Source organism: Staurois parvus, unplaced genomic scaffold, assembly GCF_062004578.1.
Source record: "Staurois parvus isolate SC_StPar_1 unplaced genomic scaffold, SC_StPar_1.0 ptg000151l, whole genome shotgun sequence".
Classification (NCBI taxonomy): domain Eukaryota; kingdom Metazoa; phylum Chordata; class Amphibia; order Anura; family Ranidae; genus Staurois; species Staurois parvus.
In genome coordinates this window covers 23,451,682-23,476,117 of record NW_028317947.1, presented here as the reverse complement: position 1 = coordinate 23,476,117, position 24,436 = coordinate 23,451,682, and the positions used below count along the sequence as shown (strand labels likewise).

The 24,436-nt window shown below is 48.2% G+C and overlaps 1 protein-coding gene across 12 annotated transcripts in view; it reads left to right on the top strand.

Moving 5' to 3' along the window:
- The first annotated feature begins 4,532 nt into the window (after positions 1-4,532).
- LOC149464619 (microtubule-associated protein tau-like) overlaps positions 4,533-24,436 on the top strand; it is a 201,848-nt gene continuing 181,944 nt past the window's right edge. For 2 of the 12 annotated variants that reach the window (XR_016312369.1, XM_089674656.1), the window contains exon 1: positions 4,800-5,060. The gene's annotated coding sequence lies outside the window, so the exon portion shown is untranslated. Of the gene's footprint in view, positions 4,678-4,799; positions 5,061-8,221; positions 8,247-24,436 lie in introns of those variants that run through there. The other 10 variants (XM_089674657.1, XM_089674659.1, XM_089674650.1 and 7 more) reach the window with 9 other exon arrangements.

Below are 24,436 nucleotides of genomic sequence, written 5' to 3'. Positions count from 1 at the left end.
CATAGTTCCATCCATCCAAAGCTAGAGGACTCTGCCGTGACATAGGGGTCCTAGAATGGCACAAAAGGAGGTGGGAAGGGGGGACAGGCATCAGATCCTCCCAAGAAGTGTCTAAAGCCAATGACACACAGACCATCAGAGAGTTGAGGATTGCCTTTTTTATCATGGGGAGCTTTGATCTTTGGTGTAACCAGGGCTGCTGTTAGAAAAAACAGGGCCCCGTACAGCCAACCTGACAGCCCCCCCCCCTCCCCTTAAAAGAAAAAAAAGAAACAGTACACAGTTTACTATGCTTCAGTTATGTATGAACACAGTGAGTGATAGGTAACGATCATTAACTGTGTTCATTCAGGAAAGGATGGGGCTGATAATTGTGACATATTTTACCAGACCCTTCCTCTGCTCTCCACCCTGCTGGATCCTATTGTGTGCTTGCAGCTGCTGGTGAGAAGGAGAGGAGGAAAGCCAGCAGCCTTGCAGAGGTGGGGGGACACAGGGGGGCATGGGCAGCAGGGGGGAAATGTATGGTGTACAGGGAGGGCGATTGGGGGGGGCCCAGTTACTGAAACCGATCCCCTGTATGGCTTTCTCTGCAGCAGCTAAAAGCCAGTGGGAGGGATTGGAGAAGAAGCCAGCTTTCAGCTGCTCCAGAGAGAGCCATACAGGGGATCGGTTCCAGTAATTGCCCCCCAGCTGTGCCGATCACCCTCCCTGCTCACATCCGATTCACCCAGCTACCAGGGCCCCATTCTGGAATGTATGACTTCTATATGTCCGTAGAGGAGATTATCTGTACACTACTTTGTGGCATACATCACTGGCTACCACGGGCGGACTGACCATTTGGAAACTCGGGCACTGCCCGAGGGCCCGGGATCAGTAGGGGGCCCCATGAGATGCCCCTGGTACCTTTTTTCAATAGGCTTTTTTGTGTTTGGGTAAAGACACAGGCCCCATGATCCCCTATTGCCTGGGGGGCCCCATGAGTTGTCAGTCCACCCCTGCTTGCTACTAGGTAACCGCTTTCTGGTCAGTAATGATAGAAGATGGACCCTATGAGATATTAGAAGGTCAGGAAATAAAATGACTTGTTGCTGTTTTTTATTGTGTACAGGTTCTTTACCGAAATAGGCTGTCACTGGCTCCTCTTCTCCCAGTAGAATTTGAAATTTCCTTTTCTTGTCCATGGAATTGAAGTCCAGGATGGGAGCAGAGAGGATCTGGAAGTGAGCGTGCCTCGCTGATGAGTACTTTGGGCACCATAGCAGCAAGTGGTCCTTGTCCTCCAGGTCCCCCTAGTCTGGCCCAGTCTTCCCTGGGCATGTAGGTCTGCCTTGGTCCGTACAAGCCAGGGGTGGACTGACAACTCATGGGGCCCCCGGGCAATAGGGGATCATGGGGCCCCTGTGTCCTTGCCCAAACTCAAAAAAGCCTACGAAAAAGGTACCAGGGGCATCTCATGGGGCCCCCTACTGACTCCGGGCCTTTGGCAGTGCCCGAGTTTCCAAATGGTCAGTCCGCCCCTGGTACAAGCTCATTTCTTCAGGCTCCTGTGGCACCTCCAGGTATAGGGCCAGTTTATAGTCTCTGCAGTGACTGGTAAATAGTTTATTTTATAGTTCTGTTTTGTTCCCCATTCTACAACATATAATCAGGGGTGTATTTACTTGGACTTTTTTCAGCCAGACTAACTATGTAATATTTCTGTTGCAGGCTGCATGGCTTGGGCTTGTCCTTGTTGGTCAGTAAGGCTTTATGGTGGTATGAGTTGTATAGTAGGTGCTCCCAGTATACGCTATGTACTAAAATTATTGGGATGTCTGTCTTTACACGCACACGGAGGCAAAACTGAGTCGTCCTGGGTTCTCCCGTCTGATCGCTGCAATGGTGGCACTACACAGAGAAACTGACCTCCCTCCTCCCCCAGGGCCATGGATAAGGGGGTACCACCAGTACTCCTGTGTGAGGCCCAGGCCAGCAGGGGGGCCCAGGCAGCTGGGTGAATCAAATGTGGGCGGGAAGGGTGATTGGCATGGTGAGGGGGGGGGGGGCAATTACTGGAACCGATCCCCTGTATGCAGGGGCGGACTGACAACTCATGGGGCCGCCGGGCAATAGGGGATCATGGGGCCTCTGTGTCCTTGCCCAAACTCAAAAAAACCTATGAAAACGGTACCAGGGGCATCTCATGAGGCCCCCTACTGACCCCGGGCCCTCGGGCAGTGCCCGAGTTTCCAAATGGTCAGTCCACTCCTGCCTGTATGGCTCTCTCTGCAGCAGCTGAAAGCTCCTCTCCTCCCACGGTCTTTCAGCTGCTGCAGAAAGCCATACCAGGGAATTGGTTCCAGTCCCCACCACTCCCCTCACCCATCACACTCCCTGTCCACCATACGTTTCACCCTGCTGCCCAGGCCCCCTGTGTGCCCCCCACCCTCACAGTGCTGCCAGCTTTCCTCCTCTCCTTCCCACCAGCACCTACAAACACACAATAGGATCCTTCAGGATGGACAGTTGGGAAAAGGGCAGGGGTGTATTTACCACAAGGCAAACAAGGCATTTGCCTAGGGTGGCATTTTTCAGGGGGGCAGCGCCATCCCCCAAAAGGAAAGGAAGGAGGGACACACACAGCACGGGGACCAGGTGAAATCTGAGAGAGGCTGCTTGATGGTGTATGCAGAGCCTGACTCTTGTTCCTGGGGATGTCAGGAGCTGTGAAGTGTCTTATCTCTTGCTGGGGTGGGGGGGTTGCCAGTGTATGGTGGGCGGTGGTAGAGGAAGGCTCCCTCGGGTGAGGGGGGGCTGGGGTGTTGTTTGTCAATGTCAGGCTCTCTTCGCGGAGGAGGGGGGTGTTGGTCAGTGTCAGGGTCTCTCCGTGGGGAAGGGAGAACCAATTTTTGTGTTGCCTAGGGCAGCACAAAACCTAAATACACCACTGGAAAAGGGTCCAGTAAATATGTCACATCTACCAGCCCCTTAAATGCCCGAATGAACACAATGAGTGATCGGCACTGCTCACCCACTGTGTGCATTCATAACTGAAGCATAGTAGACTGTGTTTTGTTTTGTTTTTTGGGGGGGGGCCTGTCCAGTTGGCTGTATGGGACCCCATGGTTTCTAACAGCAGCCCTGCTGCTCCCCCTCTGTGACCCTGGAAACTGGAAGCAACAAGGATTTTTGTCACTTCTGGTTTCGGTTTTTTTTTTTTTTTTTTTACCTGGCTGAGCTGTCTCTAAAAGACCCCCAAATCTCTCCATAGAACCTGTCATGGCCCATGCTTTCACAAGGGATGTCGTTAAAGCACAAAAACACAACAGTGTAAAGAAAGACGGTGTAAAGAAAGACGGTGTAAAGAAAAAAAGTTTAAAATATATATACATTATTTTTTTTTTTTTTTTAATGTAAAGTGCGCTCTCCCCTCAATGTGCGCAAATGCATATGCATACGTAATTCCTGCAGGCAGGGGCGGACTGACCACTCGAGCACTACCCAAGAGCCTGGGATCAGTAGGGGGCCCCATGACATGCCCCCTGGTACTTCTTCTTTTTTTTTTTTTTTTTTTAAATAGGTTTTTTTGGGTGTGCTTTGAGTGTGGGCAACAACACAGGGGCCCCATGATCCCCTATGGCCCAGGGGCCCCATGAGTTGTCAGTGCACCCCTGCCCCCGGCATATGTAAACGGGGATCGCACCATCGTGACCATCCGAGTGAGCGCAATCATTCTAGCACCAGACCTCCTGTGTACCTCTAACCTGGTAACCTGTAAAAGGCTTTGAAAGCGTGGCCTATGGAGAATTTTAGGTCCCTTAGATTTGGCGCCGTTCCACAGCCGTACGCAATTTTCAAAGTGTGACATGTTGGGTATCTATGTACTCGGTGTAACATCATCTTTTACATTTTAACAAAGAAAAAATGAGATATTATATAGCCCGTCTGTGAAATCAAATTCATTCAAGTGAATTTTTTTCCCCAAAAAAGGTGTTTAAAAACAAACCGCAAGGCAAATAGCAAGTGAGGTATAAAAAATGTCAATACCCACCAATTTATTTTTTAGGGCTTCTGCTTAAAAAAAAAAAAAGAAACCGTTTGGGGGTTTTCAGTCATTTTCTAGCCAAAAACAATTCCTGATTGGTACATGTTGGAGAGAAATGTCAGAATGGGCCCGGAGGAGAACTGGTTAATGTATGGGAGCCTGTGATTGGTCGGTATGTAGACCATGCAGTGTGAAGTGTAGAATAGGAATGCTTGGTGTGTCTGGTACATATTCTACATGGGAGAGGTGTTTTGTAGTCCATAAAGCCAGTACAAGGACAATGTCTGTCTAGGTGTATAAATGTATACATGTCTTCTAGTCCAGGGCCTCCTATCACACCCAGGGAGAAGAGGGTCTCCCAGGGGGGAGGAGGGATCCTCTCACACAAAGGAGACGGAGGGGGGAGGAGGACGAGAGACTGCTGCTGATCCTGTCTCCATGGCAACCCGCCGCAGCAGCAGGACCAGGCGGCTCTCTGCTCTCTCCTGCGCGCTCCCGCCCCGCCTACCCCGCCCCCCTCCGGGAGAAGGACGAGCGGCCGGGCGCGCGCTCTGAGACTCGGTGCAAAGTCCTAGCGGTGTTTTCCTCCAGAGCCCGGGGGCGCGCAGACTCCGCCCCTCGCCATTGACTGTGCCCGGCGCAGGACGGTGAGTTATCGCTGCCAAGGATTGCGGTGTGACCCGGAGCCAGGTGTGCAGTGCACGGCTGTGGGGTGGGGGCTCGGCTAGGTAGGCTGCAGTGGCAGGACACGTGACGGGGAATGGGCCTGTCATTGTCAGTGAGACGGTGCAATGCTGGGGACTGTGCCCGGTGCCCATCACTTCTCTCCCCGTCCATGCCATGTGTTCTCCTGTCTAATCCATCCACCCCTCCTCCTCCCCACCTCCCTCCTCTCCTCACGTGACCCTGCTCTCCTGACAGCTCCCCTGCGCGTCCCCGCCGCTCGCTCCCGCCTCCCTCTTGCTCCTCCAGCTCTGCGGACTAAGGAGACACCGACACCGGCCAGCACCGCCAGGACAGCAGCGGCCAGGTACCGGGAGAGAGGGGGGCCACCGGGCATGTGTGTCTGTGCTGTGGAGGGGGGGGGGGGTGTGATGTGCACTGTCCTTCCATAGTATTGGGGGGGGGGGGTTGATGTGCACTGTCCTTCCATAGTATTGGGGGGGGGGGGGGTGATGTGCACTGTCCTTCCATAGTATTGGGGGGGTGGGGGTGGTGATGTGCACTGCCCTTCCATAGTATTGGGGGGGTGGGGGTGGTGATGTGCACTGCCCTTCCATAGTATTGGGGGGGTGATGTGCACTGTCCTCCCATAGTATTGGGGGGTGGGGGTGATGTGCACTGTCCTTCCATAGTATTGGGGGGGGGGGGGGTGATGTGCACTGTCCTTCATAGTATTGGGGGGGGGGGGGGGGGGTTGATGTGCACTGTCCTTCCATAGTATTGGGGGGGGGGGGTGATGTGCACTGTCCTTCCATAGTATTGGGGGGGTGGGGGTGGTGATGTGCACTGCCCTTCCATAGTATTGGGGGGGTGATGTGCACTGTCCTCCCATAGTATTGGGGGGGGGTGATGTGCACTGTCCTCCCATAGTATTGGGGGGGTGATGTGCACTGTCCTTCCATAGTATTGGGGGGGGGTGATGAGCATTGTCCTTCCTTAGTATTGGGGGGGGGTGTGATGTGCACTATCCTTCCATAGTATTGGGGGGGGGGGTGATGTGCACTATCCTTCCTATCCTTCCATAGTATTGGGGGGGGGGGGGTGATGTGCACTATCCTTCCATAGTATTGGGGGGGGGGGGGTGATGTGCACTGTCCTTCCATAGTATTGGGGGGGGTGGTGATGTGCACTATCCTTCCATAGTATTGGGGGGGGGGGGGTGATGTGCACTATCCTTCCATAGTATTGGGGGGGTGTGATGTGCACTGTCCTTCCATAGTATTGGGGGGGGGGGTGATGTGCACTGTCCTTCCATAGTATTGGGGGGGGGGGTGATGTGCACTGTCCTTCCATAGTATTGGTGGGGGGGGGTGATGTGCACTGTCCTTCCATAGTATTGGGGGGGGGGGTGATGTGCACTATCCTTCCATAGTATTGGGGGGGGGTGATGTGCACTGTCCTTCCATAGTATTGGTGGGGGGGGGGGGTGATGTGCACTGTCCTTCCATAGTATTGGGGGTGGGGGGGTGATGTGCACTATCCTTCCATAGTATTGGGGGGGGGGGGGTGATGTGCACTGTCCTTCCATAGTATTGGGGGGGGGGTGATGTGCACTGTCCTTCCATAGTATTGGGGGGGGGGGTGATGTGCACTATCCTTCCATAGTATTGGGGGGGGTGATGTGCACTGTCCTTCCATAGTAATGGGGGGGGTGATGTGCACTATCCTTCCATAGTATTGGGGGGGGGGGGGTGATGTGCACTGTCCTTCCATAGTAATGGGGGGGGGGTGATGTGCACTGTACTTCCATATGTAATGGGGGGGGGGGGTGATGTGCACTGTCCTTCCATAGTATTGGGGGGGGGTGATGTGCACTGTCCTTCCATAGTATGGGGGGGGGGGTGATGTGCACTGTCCTTCCATAGTATTGGGGGGGGGGGTGATGTGCACTGTCCTTCCATAGTATTGGGGGGGGTGATGTGCACTGTCCTTCCATAGTATTGTGGGGGGGGGGGTGATGTGCACTATCCTTCCATAGTATTGGGGGGGGGGGGTGATGTGCACTATCCTTCCATAGTATTGGGGGGGGGGGTGATGTGTACTGTCCTTCCTAGTATTGGGGGGGGGTGATGTGCACTGTCCTTCCATAGTATTGGGGGGGGGGGTGATGTGCACTGTCCTTCCATAGTATTGGGGAGGGGGGTGCACTGTCCTTCCATAGTATTGGGGGGGGGGGGTGTGCACTGTCCTTCCATAGTATTGGGGGGGGGGGTGACGGGCACTGTCCTTCCATAGTATTGGGGGGGGTGACGGGCACTGTCCTTCCATAGTATTGGGGGGGGGGTGACGGGCACTGTCCTTCCATAGTATTGGGGGGGGGGGGTGACGGGCACTGTCCTTCCATAGTATTGGGGGGGGGGGGGGTGACGGGCACTGTCCTTCCCCTAGTAGTTGGGGGTGACGTGCACGGCCCTCCCCGAGTATTGGGGGGTGACGTGCGCTGCCCTTCCCCAGTATAGGGGGGTGACGTGCGCTGCCCTTCCCCAGTATTGAGGGGTGACGTGCGCTGCCCTTCCCCCAGTATTGGGGGGGGGGTGACGTGCGCTGCCCTTCCCCCAGTATTGGGGGGGGTGACGTGCGCTGCCCTTTCCCCAGTATTGGGGGGGGTGACGTGCGCTGCCCTTTCCCCAGTATTGGGGGGGGTGACGTGCGCTGCCCTTTCCCCAGTATTGGGGGGGTGACGTGCGCTACCCTTCCCCCAGTATTGGGGGGGTGACGTGCGCTGCCCTTCCCCCAGTATTGGGGGGGGTGACGTGCGCTGCCCTTCCCCCAGTATTGGGGGGGGTGACGTGCGCTGCCCTTCCCCCAGTATTGGGGGGGTGACGTGCGCTGCCCTTCCCTCAGTATTGGGGGGGTGACGTGCGCTGCCCTTCCCCCGTACTGGGGGGGATGGAGCTGTCCTCCCACTAGGAGAGCATGGGGCACAGTCTATTGTATGTCTGTGTGTGTGTGGATCTGTCTATCACCTCTATACATATAGATAGATGTGGATTTCTAGATGATCGATGGCTGGTCACACGACCATTCTTTATGCACCTTCCCACAACCGTCACCTTGTGCACCGTTGCCGACTGCCGGTTGTGAAGTGAGAACAAAGAATTGAATCTTCTGGAGCCCCCCCCCCCCACATCTTCCACCACAACCACCTTCAATACCCAGAAAAAGGAAATCATCCCACAACGTGTCTATACCCCCCCCCCCCCTTTTTTCCAGAAATGTAGCGGCATGCGGCGGCACTAAACGGGTTAAATGCGATGAAGCGAGGCGGCGGATTGTGCTGCTGCTGTGACATGCTGCTGTGAGGTGTGGCAGATCAGCTTGGCTGTCTGTTCTGGGCATAGAATGGGTTAAATTCTGCTTATCTGCATCACACTACCCCCCGCCCCCCTCTTCTCTGCCGCCTTGCACATACGTGTTCTGGTAGCGGCACCGTGCATTGTGTGTAGGGTAGAGGTGGACACAGGAGTGATCAAGATCAAAAATCAATCTGAAGGCAAGCCGTGTATTGTTCTATGGGATTGCTCTAATGTCCTATGTAATACTATAGAATGTGGTGTCATTGTCCATCGCTGGGTGTCATGAAAGATCTAATGTCCATTCCTATAGAATGCTGTTGAAAGTGGGGGTCATTTATAGCACCGGGTATGGGTTTTTTTATATGTAGGGATCATTTTTCTGCACTGGGTCTGGTTTAATGTCCGAAATTCGTATGCAATAAAAACTGGGGATCGGTTTCCAGCACTGGGTATTTCTTGCATGCATTCCTTCGCAGTGCTATAGAAATTTGGGGTTCAGTATCCAGCCCTGGGTATAATTTAATGTCCGTTCCTATGTTGCGGGGATCATTTTCCAGCCCTGGGGGTATACTTTGATGTCCAGTGCCCGATCCTACATTGGGCCATTCCTGTGCCGGCGGACATGCCGGCAGATGCTGTGGAGCGCGGTGTGTGCAGACACGGTGACATAATCCTGATTAAACACAGAGCATGCTGAATATGGATGGGTCATCTGCGCTCTGCTAGCATCTGGCACCAGCAGCATGGCTCCTGAGGGGCGTTGGCGTTGCATGCCCTCGCTGTGCGCTAGGTAGGACGCAGGAATTTCACACTGTGCACTTGTAGTTCCATTTTTAACTATCCCATGTCTTTTTTTAATTTATTTATTACAATATATCATTGGATGCTCCACTGCTTTAATATCGGCTGCAGTGCTATGACAAAGCTGGGCAAGTGCGGTGTGTGTGGGTTATTTTATTTATTTTTTTTATTTTTATAAGAAGTTTTAAAATTTGCAAACAATAAATGTTACAGCAACAACAATATTTGTTTTTTTGTTTTTTTTTGTTTTTTCTTTGCATTTTTTTTAAATTTCATTTATTACAATATATATTATTGGATGCTCCACTGCTTTAATATTGGCTGCAGCTCCATGGCAAAGCTGGGCAATCGTGGTGTGTTTGGGTTTTTTTTTTTTTTTTTTTTAATAAAGCATTTTAAAATTTGCAAACAATAACTGTTACAGCAACAACAGTATTTGTTTTTTTGTTTTAATTTTTATTACAGTATATATTATTGGATGCTCCACTGCTTTAACGTCGGATGCATGGCCATGACAAAGCTGGGCAATTTTAGGTGTGTGTGGGTTTTCTTTTTTTTTTTTTTTTTTTACTTTTTTTTTTCTAAAGCATTATAAAATTTGCAAACAATAACGGTTACAGCAACAACAGTATTTGTTTTTTTTTTCTTTGCATTTTTTTTTCTTGCATTTTTTAATTTTTTTATGATATTGTGCGTGGACACACCCCTTGCAGCACAATGTCGCTCTACTTTGCAGATGTTCGTCTATCTCTCTGATACAGCAGTCCACGCTGCGCCCTCCCTGGCTGTATCAATCCCGGCTTTTGTCTCTCTCCCAGCCCCAAAACGCTCGGTCCTAGAGCCTCTCCGCCACATCTGTTGGTAGTTTACTCTCCAAAACCATTTCACATTTTTTTTTTTTTTTTTTCCTTTTTTTGTTCCTGCTTCCCTCCCCCTTCTGGAATACACAAGGGGGCCGACAGTGTCTCTTGTCCCTGGCTTTGGCAATGCTCCTCTCCCACTCTCCTCTCTCTCTCTCTTTCTTTGTGTTACACAACAGCCAAAGCATTTAATTCTAGGTTTTATATCCCGCTATCAAAGCATCAGATTTGTTCTGAGCACACCAATAATATCCTTTTGTCTTGTAGTCAGCCCTGAGCGAGCGCATCCATCACCCTCTGTGAGAACACAAGCTTGGATTAGGTTGTAATGGAAGATATACTCTAATACCTTTTTTTTTCTTTTCTTATTAAATGTAAACCTTTTCTATTTATATCTCTATTATATAGTGCCGATTGTTTTATTTTGTAGCAGGGTCATGCTGACATTTCTTTGTGTGCAGTTAGATGTCTCCATGAACTGGGTTTATTGTTTGATGTTTTTTTTGTAGTTGGAAGATCAAATTGGATCATGGATTTAAGTATAATGTATGCCTTAGGAGCCCAGACTGTGTCCCCATCAGATTATCTACAGAGGATATAAAAAGTCTACACACCCCTGTTAAAATGTCAGGTTTCTGTGATGTAAAAAATGAGACAAAGATAAATCATTTCAACCTTTTTAATGTGACCTATAAACTGTACAACTCAGTGGAACAACAAACTGAAATCTTTTAGGTGGAGGGAAGTAAAAATAAAAAGCTAAAATAATATGGTTGCATAAGTGTACACACCCTTAAACTAATACTTTTGTTGAAGCCCCTTTTGATGTGATTCCAGCACTCAGTCTTTGTGGGTATGAGTCTATCAGCATGACACATCTTGACTTGGCAATATTTGCCCGCTCTTCCTTGCAAAAACACTCGAAATCTGTCAGATTGTGAGGGCATCTCCTGTGCACAGCCCTCTTCAGATCACCCCACAGATATTCCATCAGATTCAGGTCTGGGCTCTGGCTGAGCCATTCCAAAACTTTCATCTTCTTCTCTTGAAACCATTCCTTTGTTGATTTGGATGTATGCTTTGGGTGGTTGTCATGCTGAAAGATGAAGTTCCTCTTCATGTTCAGCTTTCTAGCAGAAGCCTGAAGGTTTTGTGCCAATATTGACTGGTATTTGGAACTGTTCATAATTCCCTCTACCTTGACTAAGGCCCCAGTTCCAGCTGAAGAAAAACCGCCTCAAAGCATGATGCTGCCACCACCATGCTTCACGGTGGGTATGGTGTTCTTTTGGTGATGTGCAGTGTTTTTGTGCCAAACATATCTTTTTGGATTTATGGCCAAAAAGTTGAACCTTGGTTTTCTCAGACCAGAACACATTTTCCCACATGCTTCTGGGAGACTTCAGATGTGTTTTTGCAAAATTTAGCCGGTCTTGGATGTTTTTCTTCATAAGAAAAAACCTCCGCCTTGCCACTCAACCCCATAGCCCAGAAATATGAGGAATACGGGAGATTGTTGTCACAGATGTTGCCAGATATTCGTGCAGCTCCTTTCATGTTGCTGTAGGCCTCTTTGCAGCCTCCCAGACCAGTTTTCTTCTCGTCTTTTCATCAATTTTGGAGGGACGTCCAGTTCTTGGTAATGTCACCATATTTTCTCCACTTGATGATGACTGTCTTCACTGTGTTCCATGGTATATCTAATGCCTTGGAAATTCTTTTGTACCCTTCTCCTGACTGATACCTTTTAACAATGAGATCCATCTGATGCTTTGGAAGCTCTCTGCGGACTATATCTTTTGCTGTAGGATGAGACTAAGAAAATGTCAGGAAAGACCTACTAGAACAGCTGAACTTTATTTGGGATTAATCAGAGGCACTTTAAATGATGGCAGGTGTGTACTGACTCCTATTGAACCTGATTTTGAATGTGATTTAATTTTGAACACCGCTACATCCCCAGTTATAAGAGGGTGTGCACACTTATGCAACCACATTATTTTAGTTTTTTTTAAAGTTTACTCCCCCCCTAAAAGATTTCAGTTTGTTTTTCAATTGAGTTGTACAGTTTATAGGTCACATTAAAGGTGAAAAAAGTTCTGAAATGATTTACCTTTGTCATTTTTTTTTTTTTTTTTTTTTACATCACAGAAACCTGACATTTTAACAGGGGTGTGTAGACTTTTTATATCCACTGTATGTGTGTGTTTTATTAATGGACTACAGTTATATTCAGGCTTGTTAAATACAAGCCCGAAGGCTCACAGATGCCAGCTTCCAGTAGGCACAGCGGTAGAAGATGCAGGGTCATATTCTATAAAGTGTCCTTAAGCCAGCTATACACGGGTCAAATTTCTAAAAGAATTTTCTTTCGAAAATCTTTTCTAAGAAATTTTGTTTGAATTTCGCACCATTAGTGGGCCACAGCAACGGCCATTGGGCTTGTTGGAAATTTTTTGGAAAACAAATTTCTAACCAATGATGAGAGAAATGTAATAAAAAAAGAAATGCGCTGTGACCTGGAAAGAAAAGAAAATTGGCCACGAAAATTCTGTTCTGTAGCAACATGTGAAATTGAAGGCTTGGTTTGGTAAAATTTAGAAATCGATGATGGCACCATGGGATTACAAAACGCACGGAATTTCTGATTTTCTAAAGAAAATTCTTCCAGAATTCGACCCATGTATGACCTGCATTATTGTGTAATGCAGGTTCTTAGCAGTAACCCATTGCAGCTAGCCAGAATTCATCTTGTACTGGACGATCTTCAGCCAAGTGATCTTTGGGTTTCTTATTGAGTCCATTTGGCCGTTATGGTAACTGTACTTGCTCTTAGGGCTTAACAACGTAAGCCCTGCACCCTATGATTACGTGCATAGCACGAAACGCGTCGGGGGCTACATCAACTGGACGTCTAGCCACCTCTGGTGGCCATCCTGAGTACTATATGGTCAGTGTTCTTTAGTACATTTTTACTGCTGTATTGCACCTATTTTTATGGAATAAAGTTCCCTACAGTGTCACACTATGTGGTTTCCCTTATTGGCCTCTCTTCACGAAGGCCATTCACAGAGTCTGCTTTAAAGGTGACCTTAGATGGTGACACGCTTCAAGGACTGCTGAACACCCCATGCAGATGTGACCAGAAGGTGTATAGGATCCTGACCTGACCTGGGGAGCAGTTGACCCGATTAATACCTGATGAGACAGGCTATATCTCAAATGCATATTTTTACGCACTTCTGGTGAGTGCGCAATTTACTTATTTCAGGATTTATCATCTGCCACCTTGGATCAGTTTTCCACGCATGCGTATTGGGATTATACAGGATCCTCATGTGGGCAATTATACTTGGGACATTTACAAGTTCACCGTATGGTGGCATCTCATTTCCTCACTATAACTATATGTATTTTATGATATTAAGTTTTATGTTGCATATTCAGTTTTAGCGCTGCACCTTTCTATTGTTATACTCTTTGGAAGGTTTGTTTGGTTGCTGTTTCGGTGCTACAGCGGCTGTTTTTCTTCCATGATAGCGCTCGCTTAATCATCCTTTATCATGCTCTTAGGGCTTGTTCATATTGGCAGCTAGACTGCTGCCTCCCTGAAAAGCAATCTGGTGGATTGAGCCAGGTGAATGAGCTCTTACCACTTTACTCATTGCACTTGAGTAAGGCTAAAGTGAAACTAAAGGCAAGAAATTAAAAATGGTGGGCAGGCAGAAGAGACATGCAATAAAATACTTGCCTACCTGTTCACAGAATGTAGACGCTCAGGTGTCAAACTGGCGGCCCTCCAGCTGTTGCCAAACTACAAGTCCCATGAGGCATTGCAAGATTGACAGTTACAAGCATGACTCCCAAAGGAAGAGGCATGATGGGACTTGTAGTTTGGCAATGGCTGGAGGGCCACCAGTTTGACACCCCTGATGTAGACTACACACTGAGCTGCACGTGCACAGCTCCATTTACATTCCGGCACAGTGCCTGTGTAGTGGGGGGGGACTGCATTTATGTGGGAGTAACGATATCCCACGCTGGCCAAACAAGATGGCTGAAGATTGGCACCTGGAAGAAGTCGGCGATGACAAGGTACCTCATGGACGTTGGACTGTTGGAACAGTGGTAAGTACCTATGCCTCTTAGTTTTGCTTTAAGGGCTTGTTCACGCTACATCAGTTGAGCTGCATTTTACCTGCACTGATTAAGGCAGTGTCAAGGCCAGGACACATGGAAACAATAGTTTTCTATGTGCCCTCTTCACGCCATAATACGTTGCTGAGGTGGGGTGCGGTGAGTTGTGTAATGCGCAAGCCGCTGCTTCTCACCACCTGTTACTACACGCCATTTCATCATAGTAGAGCTACACAATCCACCGCCTCAGTTCATCCCTGTTAACCTGTTTGGCATCTCCGCAACTGGAAATGAGGGAGGAGCTTAAAGGGTTAGTTCACTTTTACCAAAAGCTGTGTATGCAGATAAACTGCGTATGTAGATAAATACAAACTGTGCTGCTTTGAACAAAGTTGAATAATGTTCTTGCTATAGGTGTAGGCCATTTTCGCACCTCATGAAGCCTGACTGGAAAACTCCCAGGAAGTTGCTAAGTGAGGCCTGGTCATTACTGCTCACCTCCACCATCACAGGAGTGAGCTCTCAAATGCTGAGCTCAGAGCTACTGCATCAGGGGGGAGAGCGTGCACCTGAGGAGGTGTGAGTCAGAGAAAGAGCTCACTCCTGTGATGGCGGAGGTGGAGCAGTAGGCACTAGGCCTCTCTTAGCAACGTCCTTAGCAATGTCCTAGGGGTCTTCCAGTCAGGATTCATGAGGTACTTAAATGGCCTATAGCAAGGGCATGATTCAATTTTGGTCAAAGCTGCACAGTTTTTTCATCTACAGTTACTCCTTATCTGCATAGGCAGCCTTTTGGTACCAGTGAACAACTATGCCCTTAAGGCCTCTGCTTTTCAGACATGAAGAAAACTGAAAATGTTAATTTACAACATTTCTATAAAGTTAAAAAAAAAAAAAGTAAACCTTGCCTTGTGCTGTAACTATGCAAAGCCACACCCCCCTCTACATGACGGACACCAACGAGCGGGCGGCTGTGAGGAAGCTTTATGAGCTGTTGCCCTTAGCAACTAGTAAGAAAATACTCAGGCTGGGCAGTGTGTAGTAACCCACGCCAACCGGGCTTCATTTTACTGGAGCTAGGAGATGCTAGACGCACGGGTGTCAAACTGGCGGCCCTTCAGCTGTTGCCAAACTACAAGTCCCATGAGGCTTTGCAAGATTGACAGTTACTAGCATGACTCCCAAAGGCAGAGGCATGATGGGACTTGTAGTTTCGCAACAGCTGGAGGGCCACCAGTTTGACACCCCTGTGCAGCTGGAGGGACATGTTGTCACAGATAACTGCATATTGCTGTTTGCTTAATTTTTTTTTATCTCGGCAGAGACAGGATGGAATCTGATTGGCCAACACCAATGGGAGGAAACCTAATTATTATTATTATACAGGATTTATATAGTGCCAACAGTTTGCTCAGCACTTTACATTATAAAGGGAGACAATACAGCACCGATGTGAATGTACAATTATATAAAATACAATATATAAAATAAAAAAAAATACAGCAACAATACAGTTCAATACAAGTGGGATAGGAGGGCCCTGATCCTTGGAGCTTACAATCTAGGATTGATCTGTTATAGCGCACTAGCTGTAGCATTTGCTATTTTACCGGGTGACCAGGATCATTATGCTGGAATTCTTGGAGATTAGGTTTACTTTTTTTTTTTTTTTTCTTTATTTGTTTGGGTGTGTTATGATTTCCCATCATCCACCCGTCCATGCACTGTTTTTTTTGCCTTTCTTTAGTGTCCGGCTGTGAGGTGGAAGGCCATTGGTCCTGCTTAGCATAGATGCTGCCTGTCGGTCATGTGGCGGCCTTTTTCTGCTGGAAGGAGGATTGAAATCTCCCCTTTTAGCAGGAATGCTTGTCCAATGGATCCTCTGGCTTTGTCTGTGACAGAGCAGGAATGGTGTCACTGGGTGCTTCACTAGATATTTGTAGTTCAAAATATGTGACTGGCGTATTGTTTGCAGCGCTGTTGTCTATAGAATGTGGAACCACGGGTAGCGGGATTTGTTAGGACAAGGCTTCATCTCCATGGAAACGAAGTGCTAGGCCTGAACGTTGCTAAAGTAACACTAGATATTGACTGTGCAGCGGGGGTCCACAAGCGGGCACACAATGAGGGGGATTTATCGCAGCAGCTGTGCACGGCCACCAAGCGGCTTCTAGCTTTCATTTTCCAAGCTTAACTGAGCAATCTAAAGAGAGAATTGGTTGGTGGCCATGTACAGGTGCTCCAGGTTATGTCTGCTCCAGTTTTGAGAAATTCCCTTCACTACGGTCTTTTCCACAAGTGTTGCTACTATAGGCTGTAATTGATAGTTCTCTAGGCTGCCATTTACAAAGCCTAGCCAGGCACTCTGCAGCTGCCGCCCATCCACCTCCCTGATGTCACTGATGGTGAGGTGCCGGTCCCTCTCCTCGTACTAGCTTATAGGCCCGGATTGGTGTATGATGTGCACATGCTCACCCACCAAACCTTTATCCCCACTAAGTGGAACTGCTAGATGCAGCAGGTATGTATGTAAAGAATTGGGGCTGATCTGAGGTGTGAAGGTGCAGGAATTGGGGTAGATCTCAGTGTGTGGGAATTGGGGCAGATCTGAGGTCTGAGGGTGCAAGAATTGGAGATGATCAGAGGTGTGAAGGTGCGGGAATTGGGGCTGATCTGAGGTCTGACAGTGCTGGAATTGGGGCTGATCTAGGGTGTGAAGGTGCAGGAATTGGGGCTGATCTGAGGTGTGAAGGTGCAGGAATTGGGGTAGATCTCAGTGTGTGGGAATTGGGGCAGATCTGAGGTCTGAGGGTGCAAGAATTGGAGATGATCAGAGGTGTGAAGGTGCGGGAATTGGGGCTGATCTGAGGTCTGACAGTGCTGGAATTGGGGCTGATCTAGGGTGTGAAGGTGCAGGAATTGGGGCTGATCTGAGGTGTGAAGGTGCAGGAATTGGGGTAGATCTCAGTGTGTGGGAATTGGGGCAGAACTGAGGTGTGAAGGTGCGGGAATTAGGGATGATCTGAGGTCTGACAGTGCAGAAATTGGGGCTGATTTAGGGTGTGAAGGTGCAGGAATTGGGGATGATCTGAGGTCTAACAGTGCAGGAATTGGGGCTGATCTGAGGTCTGACAGTGCAGGAATTGGGGCTAATCTAGGGTGTGAAGGTGCAGGAATTGGGGCTGATCTGTGGTGTGACGGTGCAGGAATTGGGGCTAATTTGAGGTAGGAAGGTGCAGGAATTGGGGTTGATTTGAGGTCTGACGGTGCTGGAATTGAGGCTGATCTGAGGTCTGACGGTGCAGGAATTAGGGCTGATCTGAGGTCTGACGGTGCAGGAATTAGGGCTGATCTGAGGTCTGACGGTGCAGGAATTAGGGCTGATCTGAGGTCTGACGGTGAAGGAATTAGGGCTGATCTGAGGTGTGAAGGTGCAGGAATTGGGGCTGATCTGAGGTCTGACAGTGCAGGAATTGGGGCTGATCTAGGGTGTGAAGGTGCAGGAATTGGGGCTGATCTGAGGTCTGAAAGTGCAGGAATCGGGGCTGATCTGAGGTGTGAAGGTGTGGGAATTAGGGATGATCTGAGGTCTGACAGTGCAGAAACTGTGGCTGATCTAGGGTGTGAAGGTGCAGGAATTGGGGCTGATCTGAGGTGTGAAGGTGCAGGAATTGGGGCTGATCTGAGGTCTGACAGTGCAGGAATTGGGGCTGATCTAAGGTGTGAAGGTGCAGGAATTGGAGCTGATCTGAGGTCTGACAGCTCGGGAATTGGGGCTGATCTGAGGTCTGACAGTGCGGGAATTTTGGCTGATCTGAATGAGGTAAACTTGCCATCAACAGTACAGCTGTATTTAAAAAATAAAGCATCTTCGGCGGACCATGCTCACTGGGACGCAGGTTGTCTAATGCTTGTAAATTGACAGTTGATGAGTTACACAGCTCTGCCACACAGCACAGATTTGTCTGGCAGGGCAGAAGACCTGTTTTCCGTTCTGCTGCAGGTAACACTTACCAGTCTTGTCCCTCCCCCGGCCTGTCATTGGACGGTGAAAAGAGAATCAGCAGATTGATGAGCTCATCTTTGGCTCCATGTAATGCATTTAATGATGAAAACAAAAGGTGTTTACAGTCTTACAGCTAATTTCCTTTTAAAATGCAGCCACAGCCTCAGCCAAAAAAGCCATCTCCTGCCAGCATGCTGCAAGCGTGGAAGCAGTGGTCTTCCTGAAGAGGTCTGGTGCATCCATTGCTGATTCGGATCTAGAGTTTTGCAATCAGCAGAGCTTGTGTTTCTGGATTATTGGAGAGCCCTAGTACAGCAGGGGTGTATCTGACCTCTGCAGAGAGACTTCTTTCATGGAGTTCATTTCTGCAGCGTGCTGGCAGGGGACGGACTTTTCTACTCAGGCTGTGGTTGCTTTCTAGGCAAAGCAAACTGTAAGCCTGAGAAACCCTTTTTTTTTGTTTTGATGCACCTGGAATGGAATTAAAGCTGAACACAACTTAAACCCATTGATTTGGTGTTAAATATTTACATTCAAGGCGTGCCATGAATTTTAACTGTCAGTTTGTGCTCTTAATCAAACTGTCCAGCTATTCCAGTATTGAGAGATTTAGATTATAATGGGGGGGGGGGGGGGGGGTTAGAACCCAGATGAGGAGGTCCTTATTGCTGAAAGATAACATAACCTGGACATGAAGATACAGACACTTCTTAGAGTGGGGAAAGCTAGGACTTTCATTCAAGTGATTGTAAACCTCCAGCATGGAATATGAACAAAGCAGATCATTGTATAGTGCGTACTTGTCTCAATTAAGAGCACCAAGTGTCATTTCTGTCTGCTGTCTTGCTCCTCTGCTATCAGCAGGAGTCACTTCTGATAGGTTTTCCTGACACCAAGAAAAAAATGGTGACAGGGGAGGGACCTCCACCAGATTGACAGCCTCTGCTCTGCTCCTGTGAGCTCTTTGGAGTGGGTGTGTCTCTTCCCTCCAATCAACTCTCAGAGATCTCCTCACTGAGCTCTGCAGTATGTAATTTCAGCCCTCCACCCCCTTTTCTCTGAACTCTCAGACAAGCTTTATAAATTCAGCACTTTGAATGTAGAGAAGAGAATACTGCAGATAAACAGATACAACTTATGTAGGAGGATTTTTTTTTTTATCTCTGTGTATCACCTGAGTGCAGTCACTTTAAAGTGGTTGTAAACACTTACTATACACAGTGAAGTATACACCCTTATCATTGTCTTCTCATATTTGTCTCCTATTGGTCTGTTAATATACATTATGTGGGATCAATTTAATTGATTGTAGTCTTAGGGTGACAATGCTGCTCCTCCAATATGGTGGGTGTGCCTGTCACTGTAGTACAGGAAGTGTGTCACTGGCAGGATCAACAGATACTACTGGGGACACTGTTGCAAATCTCTCCTTCCATGACACTCTGCACTCAGTCCTTCCTCTATCTTCTGGGTTGAGTGATGGTTGATGTAATTTAGCCCAGTAGACTGAGGACATCCTGTGGCAAAAAATAAGTACTGCAGGGGGCAGCTCTGGATTAAAGACCGGTATTGCCCCAGAGCTAGGCGTTTCTTTAGCTGCCCATCAAGTAGATTGGACGCAGTGTTGCGGTAGACCGATGTCTATAGTGAAAAGTATACCTTATGGCACTGCTCCTGGTTACGGATGGTAAGAAATGGATCACCCTACCGGGAAGTGAGAAGAGGGGAGCACTAGTCTGAGCGATTCCAGTGTCAGCCAATACATGTGAAGGGATGGACGCTGCTCAACCAACTCCAACTTTTTCTGATGTCTTCTGGCTGGTTGTGTGATGCACTCTTCCTCTTTGGCTTTCTCCTGGCTGATGCAGAGAATGGTGTTGAGGTGATGACATCAGCACCGCACTCTGCATCATTTCAGTGTGAGCAGGGGGTGCCGTACTCGGTGGGCGGGACCATGACACCCTGCACTCAGTCCTTCCTCTATCTTCTGGGTTGAGTGATGTAATTTAGCCCAGTAGGCTGAGGACATCATGTGGCAAAAAATAGGTACTGCAGGGGGGCAGCTCTGGATTAAAGACTGGTATTGCCCCAGAGCTAGGCATTTCTTTAGCTGCCCATCAAGTAGATTGGCAAAGTCTTGGACGCAGTGTAGCGGTAGACCGATGTCTATAGTGAAAAGTATACCTTATGGCACTGCTCCTGGCTACGGATGGAAAGAAAAGGATCACCCGACCGGGAAGTAAGAAGGGGGGGGGGGGCACAAGTCCAAGCGATTCCAGTGTCAGCCAATACATGTGAAGGGATGGACGCTGCTCAACCAACTCCAGGAGTCCAATGTTGAGGAATGGCCTCAGCCGCCATACTGGTCAATGCCCAGGGGTGGACTGACAACTCATGGGGCCCCCGAGCAATAGGGGATCATGGGGTCCCTGTGTCCTTGCCCAAACTCAAAAAAAAAAAAAAAGGTACCGGGGCATCTCATGGGGCCCCCTACTGACCCCGGGCCCTCGGGCAGTGCACGAGTTTCCAAACGGTCAGTCTGCCCCTACCGATGCCCATTACATAGGAGTGTTCTTGCAGCTCTCTTTTTCCACGTGATTGCTGTGGCGTGATTATCATCAGTCCTAGTGGTTGGATCCCTGCACCTGTTATGCTTCGTAAATATGGTGATGGCAAGATAAAAGCAGCCATTGATGCATGTGTTCCGTAAACGATAGAAAATTGCATACTTCGACTTGGCAGATCAGGCAGTGTAGGTCTGTGTTGGGCGAAATTGAATTGGCCACATATGAGGAACAACCGTGGAGGGTGCACCTGTTCTTTAAAGTAGAGGCTCCTTTACGACATTTGCATTTTGCAGTGCCGTCATTTGTTGCTCTTCCCTAAACAAACATGTAGGGCATTAATTTGCTTTTCAGATAGAAAGGTACCCTGGGGACACTGTGGATTACAAATGTCGCTGTAATCCAGTGCTTAGAGCAGTCAGGTTCACAGGCGATGTTGCTGGGAGCACAGCCCAAAACAAGAACAGATCTCATCAGATGTGGAAAAAAGCCTCCTATTTCCATTGTAATATGACAGGTATGCCAATGGGGATCCTAGATGTCATTGGTGGTATATGTTACCACTACATTTATAGGATAATTCTGGGTTTATTATAGAGTTTTGCAGGGGAGATCATTTTATTGTGTTTAACAGCTTCCTGACAGCCCTACAGCAGAACTACTGCTACAGGGCGGCTGGGCTGCACAAAATTATTATTATACAGGATTTATATAGCGCCAATAGTTTGCTCAGCGCTGTACATTACAGTGGGAGACAGTACACGAGACAGTACAGTAACAGTACAATTCGATATACGAGGGATTCGAGGGCCCTGCTCCTTGCAGCTTACAATCTAGGAGGGAGGGGAGAGTGGTACAGGAGGAAATAGCTGTGGGGGATGGAGTGGTAGGAAGAGTGAAGGCAATCAGCAATTAGCTGAGGGCGGGGTAGGCTTCCCTGCAGAGATGGGTCTTCAGGGTGCGTCTAAAAGAGAGGAGGGTAGGTGATAGTCTGATGGATTGGGGTAGGGAGTTCCAGAGGATGGGGGAAGCCCTGGAGAAGTCCTGGAGATGGACATGGAAGGAGGAGACCAGGGAACTAGAGAGTAGGAGGTCTTGTGAGGAGCAGAGAGTACGTTTTGGGTGGTATTTGGATATCAGATCGGTGATGTAGTTTGGGGCAGTATTATGAACAGCTCTGTACGTCAATGTTAGCAATTTGAATTTTATGCGTTGGGCAATCGGAAGCCAGTGGAGGGATTGGCAGAGAGGGGTGGCGGATACAGAGCGGTTGGTGAGGTGGATGAGTCTGGCCGCAGGGTTCAGGATAGACTGAAGCGGGGATAGCCTGTGTTGAGGTAAGCTGGTGAGGAGGGAGTTACAGTAGTCAAGGCGTGATATGATGAGGGAGTGAATGAGTTGTTTAGTAGTTTCCCTGGTTAGGAACAGATGTATTTTGAAGATGTTGCGGAGGTGAAGTCTGCATGAGTTTGTCAGCGATTGGACCTGGGGCTGGAAAGACAGGTTGGAGTCTAGGATGACACCTAGTACTCTGGCTTGCGGAGTGGGACTGATGGTGGCATTGTTGGACGTGATGGAGAAGTCAGGGGGTGGGGGGGGGGCACGGGCTGTTGGGAAAACTAGGAGCTCGGTTTTGGAAAGGTTTCATTTGAGGAAGTGGAGTGACTTCCAATCCGATATGTCGTTCAGTAGGCTAGTGATTCAGGTGGAGACTGAAGGGGTGAGGCGAGGGGTAGAGAGATAGATTTGCGTCATTGGCATAGACATGGTAGTTGAATATGTGATTTTGTATTTCCGGGTAGGGGGCACCATTGGCGGCTACAGCTGTTGATCACCGGGCCCCGGCTGAAAATTCCTCGCCAACACCCGCGATCACCTGAGAAACGCTACAGATCTCTCTCCCAGATCTCTCCCCTGTCAGCACCAGCATGCTACTTTGTATTACTCTGCATAGCAGAGCAATACAAAGCAGTATGCTTACACAGTAAAGCACACACAGACAACACAGTAAAACAGCCCACATTTAACCCTTTGATTGCCCCAGATGTTAACCACTTCCTGCCCAATGTCATTAGTAGAGTGTCAGTGCTTTTTATTAGCATTGATCACTGTATTAGTGTCACTGGGGATGTCAGTGGTAGTCAGTTCCCCCCCAGTGTCAGAATGCCAGCCGCATTCCTGCTAGAAGTCGCTGATCGCCGCCATTACTAATATAAAAAAAAAAAACCCCAAAAAATCGAAATTCCAGTATATATATCGCCATTTGTAGACGCTATAACTTTCATGTAAACAAATTAATTTACACGTATTGGAATTTTTTTTTTTAGCAAAGAAATGTCACAGAAAACATTTTGGCCTACATTTATGACGAAATTTGATTTTTTTAAAATTTTTTACTGGATATGCTTTATAGCAAAAAGTCAAAAATATTGTTTGTTTTCAAAATTGTTGTCTTTTTTTGTTAGTGCAGAAAATAGAAAATGCAGAAGTGATCAAATACCACTGAAAGAAAGCTCTGTTTGTCGGGAAAAAAGGAGATGACTGCGCAATTGTCGGTTAAAGTAACGCAGTGCCGTAATGCAAAAAATAGCCTGGTCAGGAAGGGGGGGTAAATCCTCTGGAGGGCAAGTGGTTAAAACGAGAAGGGGGTGTTTTTTGTTTTTTTATTTTTTTATGTGGGGTATGTTTTCTTTGTTATAGTGAGCGATTTTATATGTGGTTGGTGGCAGCCATGTTTGCTCAGTACATCGGCATTTTTTGCTTCCTGCTTAGTTTATCTGTGGTGCTCTGTTGATCCCTTATCACAGTGAAAGTATACCAGACAAGGTGTGTCTGATTAGGAGCCAGGGGCAGACTGACCATTTGGAAACTCGGGCACTTCCCGAGGGCTCAGGGTCAGTAGGGGGCCCCATGAGATGCCCCTGGTACCTTTTTCATAGGCTTTTTTGAGTTTGGGAAAGGACACAGGGGCCCCATGATCCCCTATTGCCCGGGGGCCCCATGAGTTGTCAGTCCGCCCCTGTTAGGGGCAGTACCTTCACTGTAATAAGGTGAACAGCCTCAATAATAGGCATCTTCTAATTAGGTGAAATGGCCACGGTGCTCATGGGTGACAGACCATGCAATTTGTGCTGTCAGTGGGTTAAGCTGGCCATAGATGGATTGACATTTGGGCAGTTCAGCAGGGAGCAGCTAAACCTTTGATTCATGTGTGGCTGCTTTTGCTTGACAGAAGTCGAAAAAAAAAATCAACTGCTGTTGAATAGGCTTGTTGGAAACTTTCCCTCGATCAGCAGCTGCAGCCAATGGGCTGTAGTCACTGATCACTGAATTGTGACCATGCAGAGTCCCTATTGTCAGAGACAATGTTTCAGCAGAGAGGATTCCTCCATCCACCGTTTTGTTTTCGTCATCAGACTTGGGGCAAGTGAAGGCCGCAGTGTTTTTTTTGTTTTGGTTCTTTCTTGCTCAGAATACTATGTTGTCATGTACCCTATTGACTTATGTAAAGTGTTCATTTTTAACTTTTTAAAGTGGACCTGTCACATTGTACACTCAGAGTAACTGTTTAATTGTCTATCTCCTCTGCTACTGGTACTTCCCTTCTGCTCTGCCCTGTTAGCTGCCCTGACCCTTATGCAGGCCATAGACGGTTCATTTATCGGCTGATTTTTTGTCCGAAAAGCGAAACATCGTTCGTTCTGTAAACCGATGTTGCCACCAATGATTGCAGAAATCGTCCGTTTTTCACGAATTTTCCAGAATGACCGATAAACGAAATGAGGAGGAACCGCGAAAATCAGCCGATGCCATTGCCCCACTAACAGTGCGAAAATCAGCCGATTTATTCTTTTGGCCAAAAAATCGGCTGATTATTCTTTTGGCTGAAAAATCAGCCGATTGTTCGTTTATCGGCCGATTTTTCGGCCAAAAGAATAGTCTATGGCCTGCATAAGTCAGGGGTGTCAAACTGGCGGCCCTCCAGCTGTTGCCAAACTACAATTCCCATCACATGAATT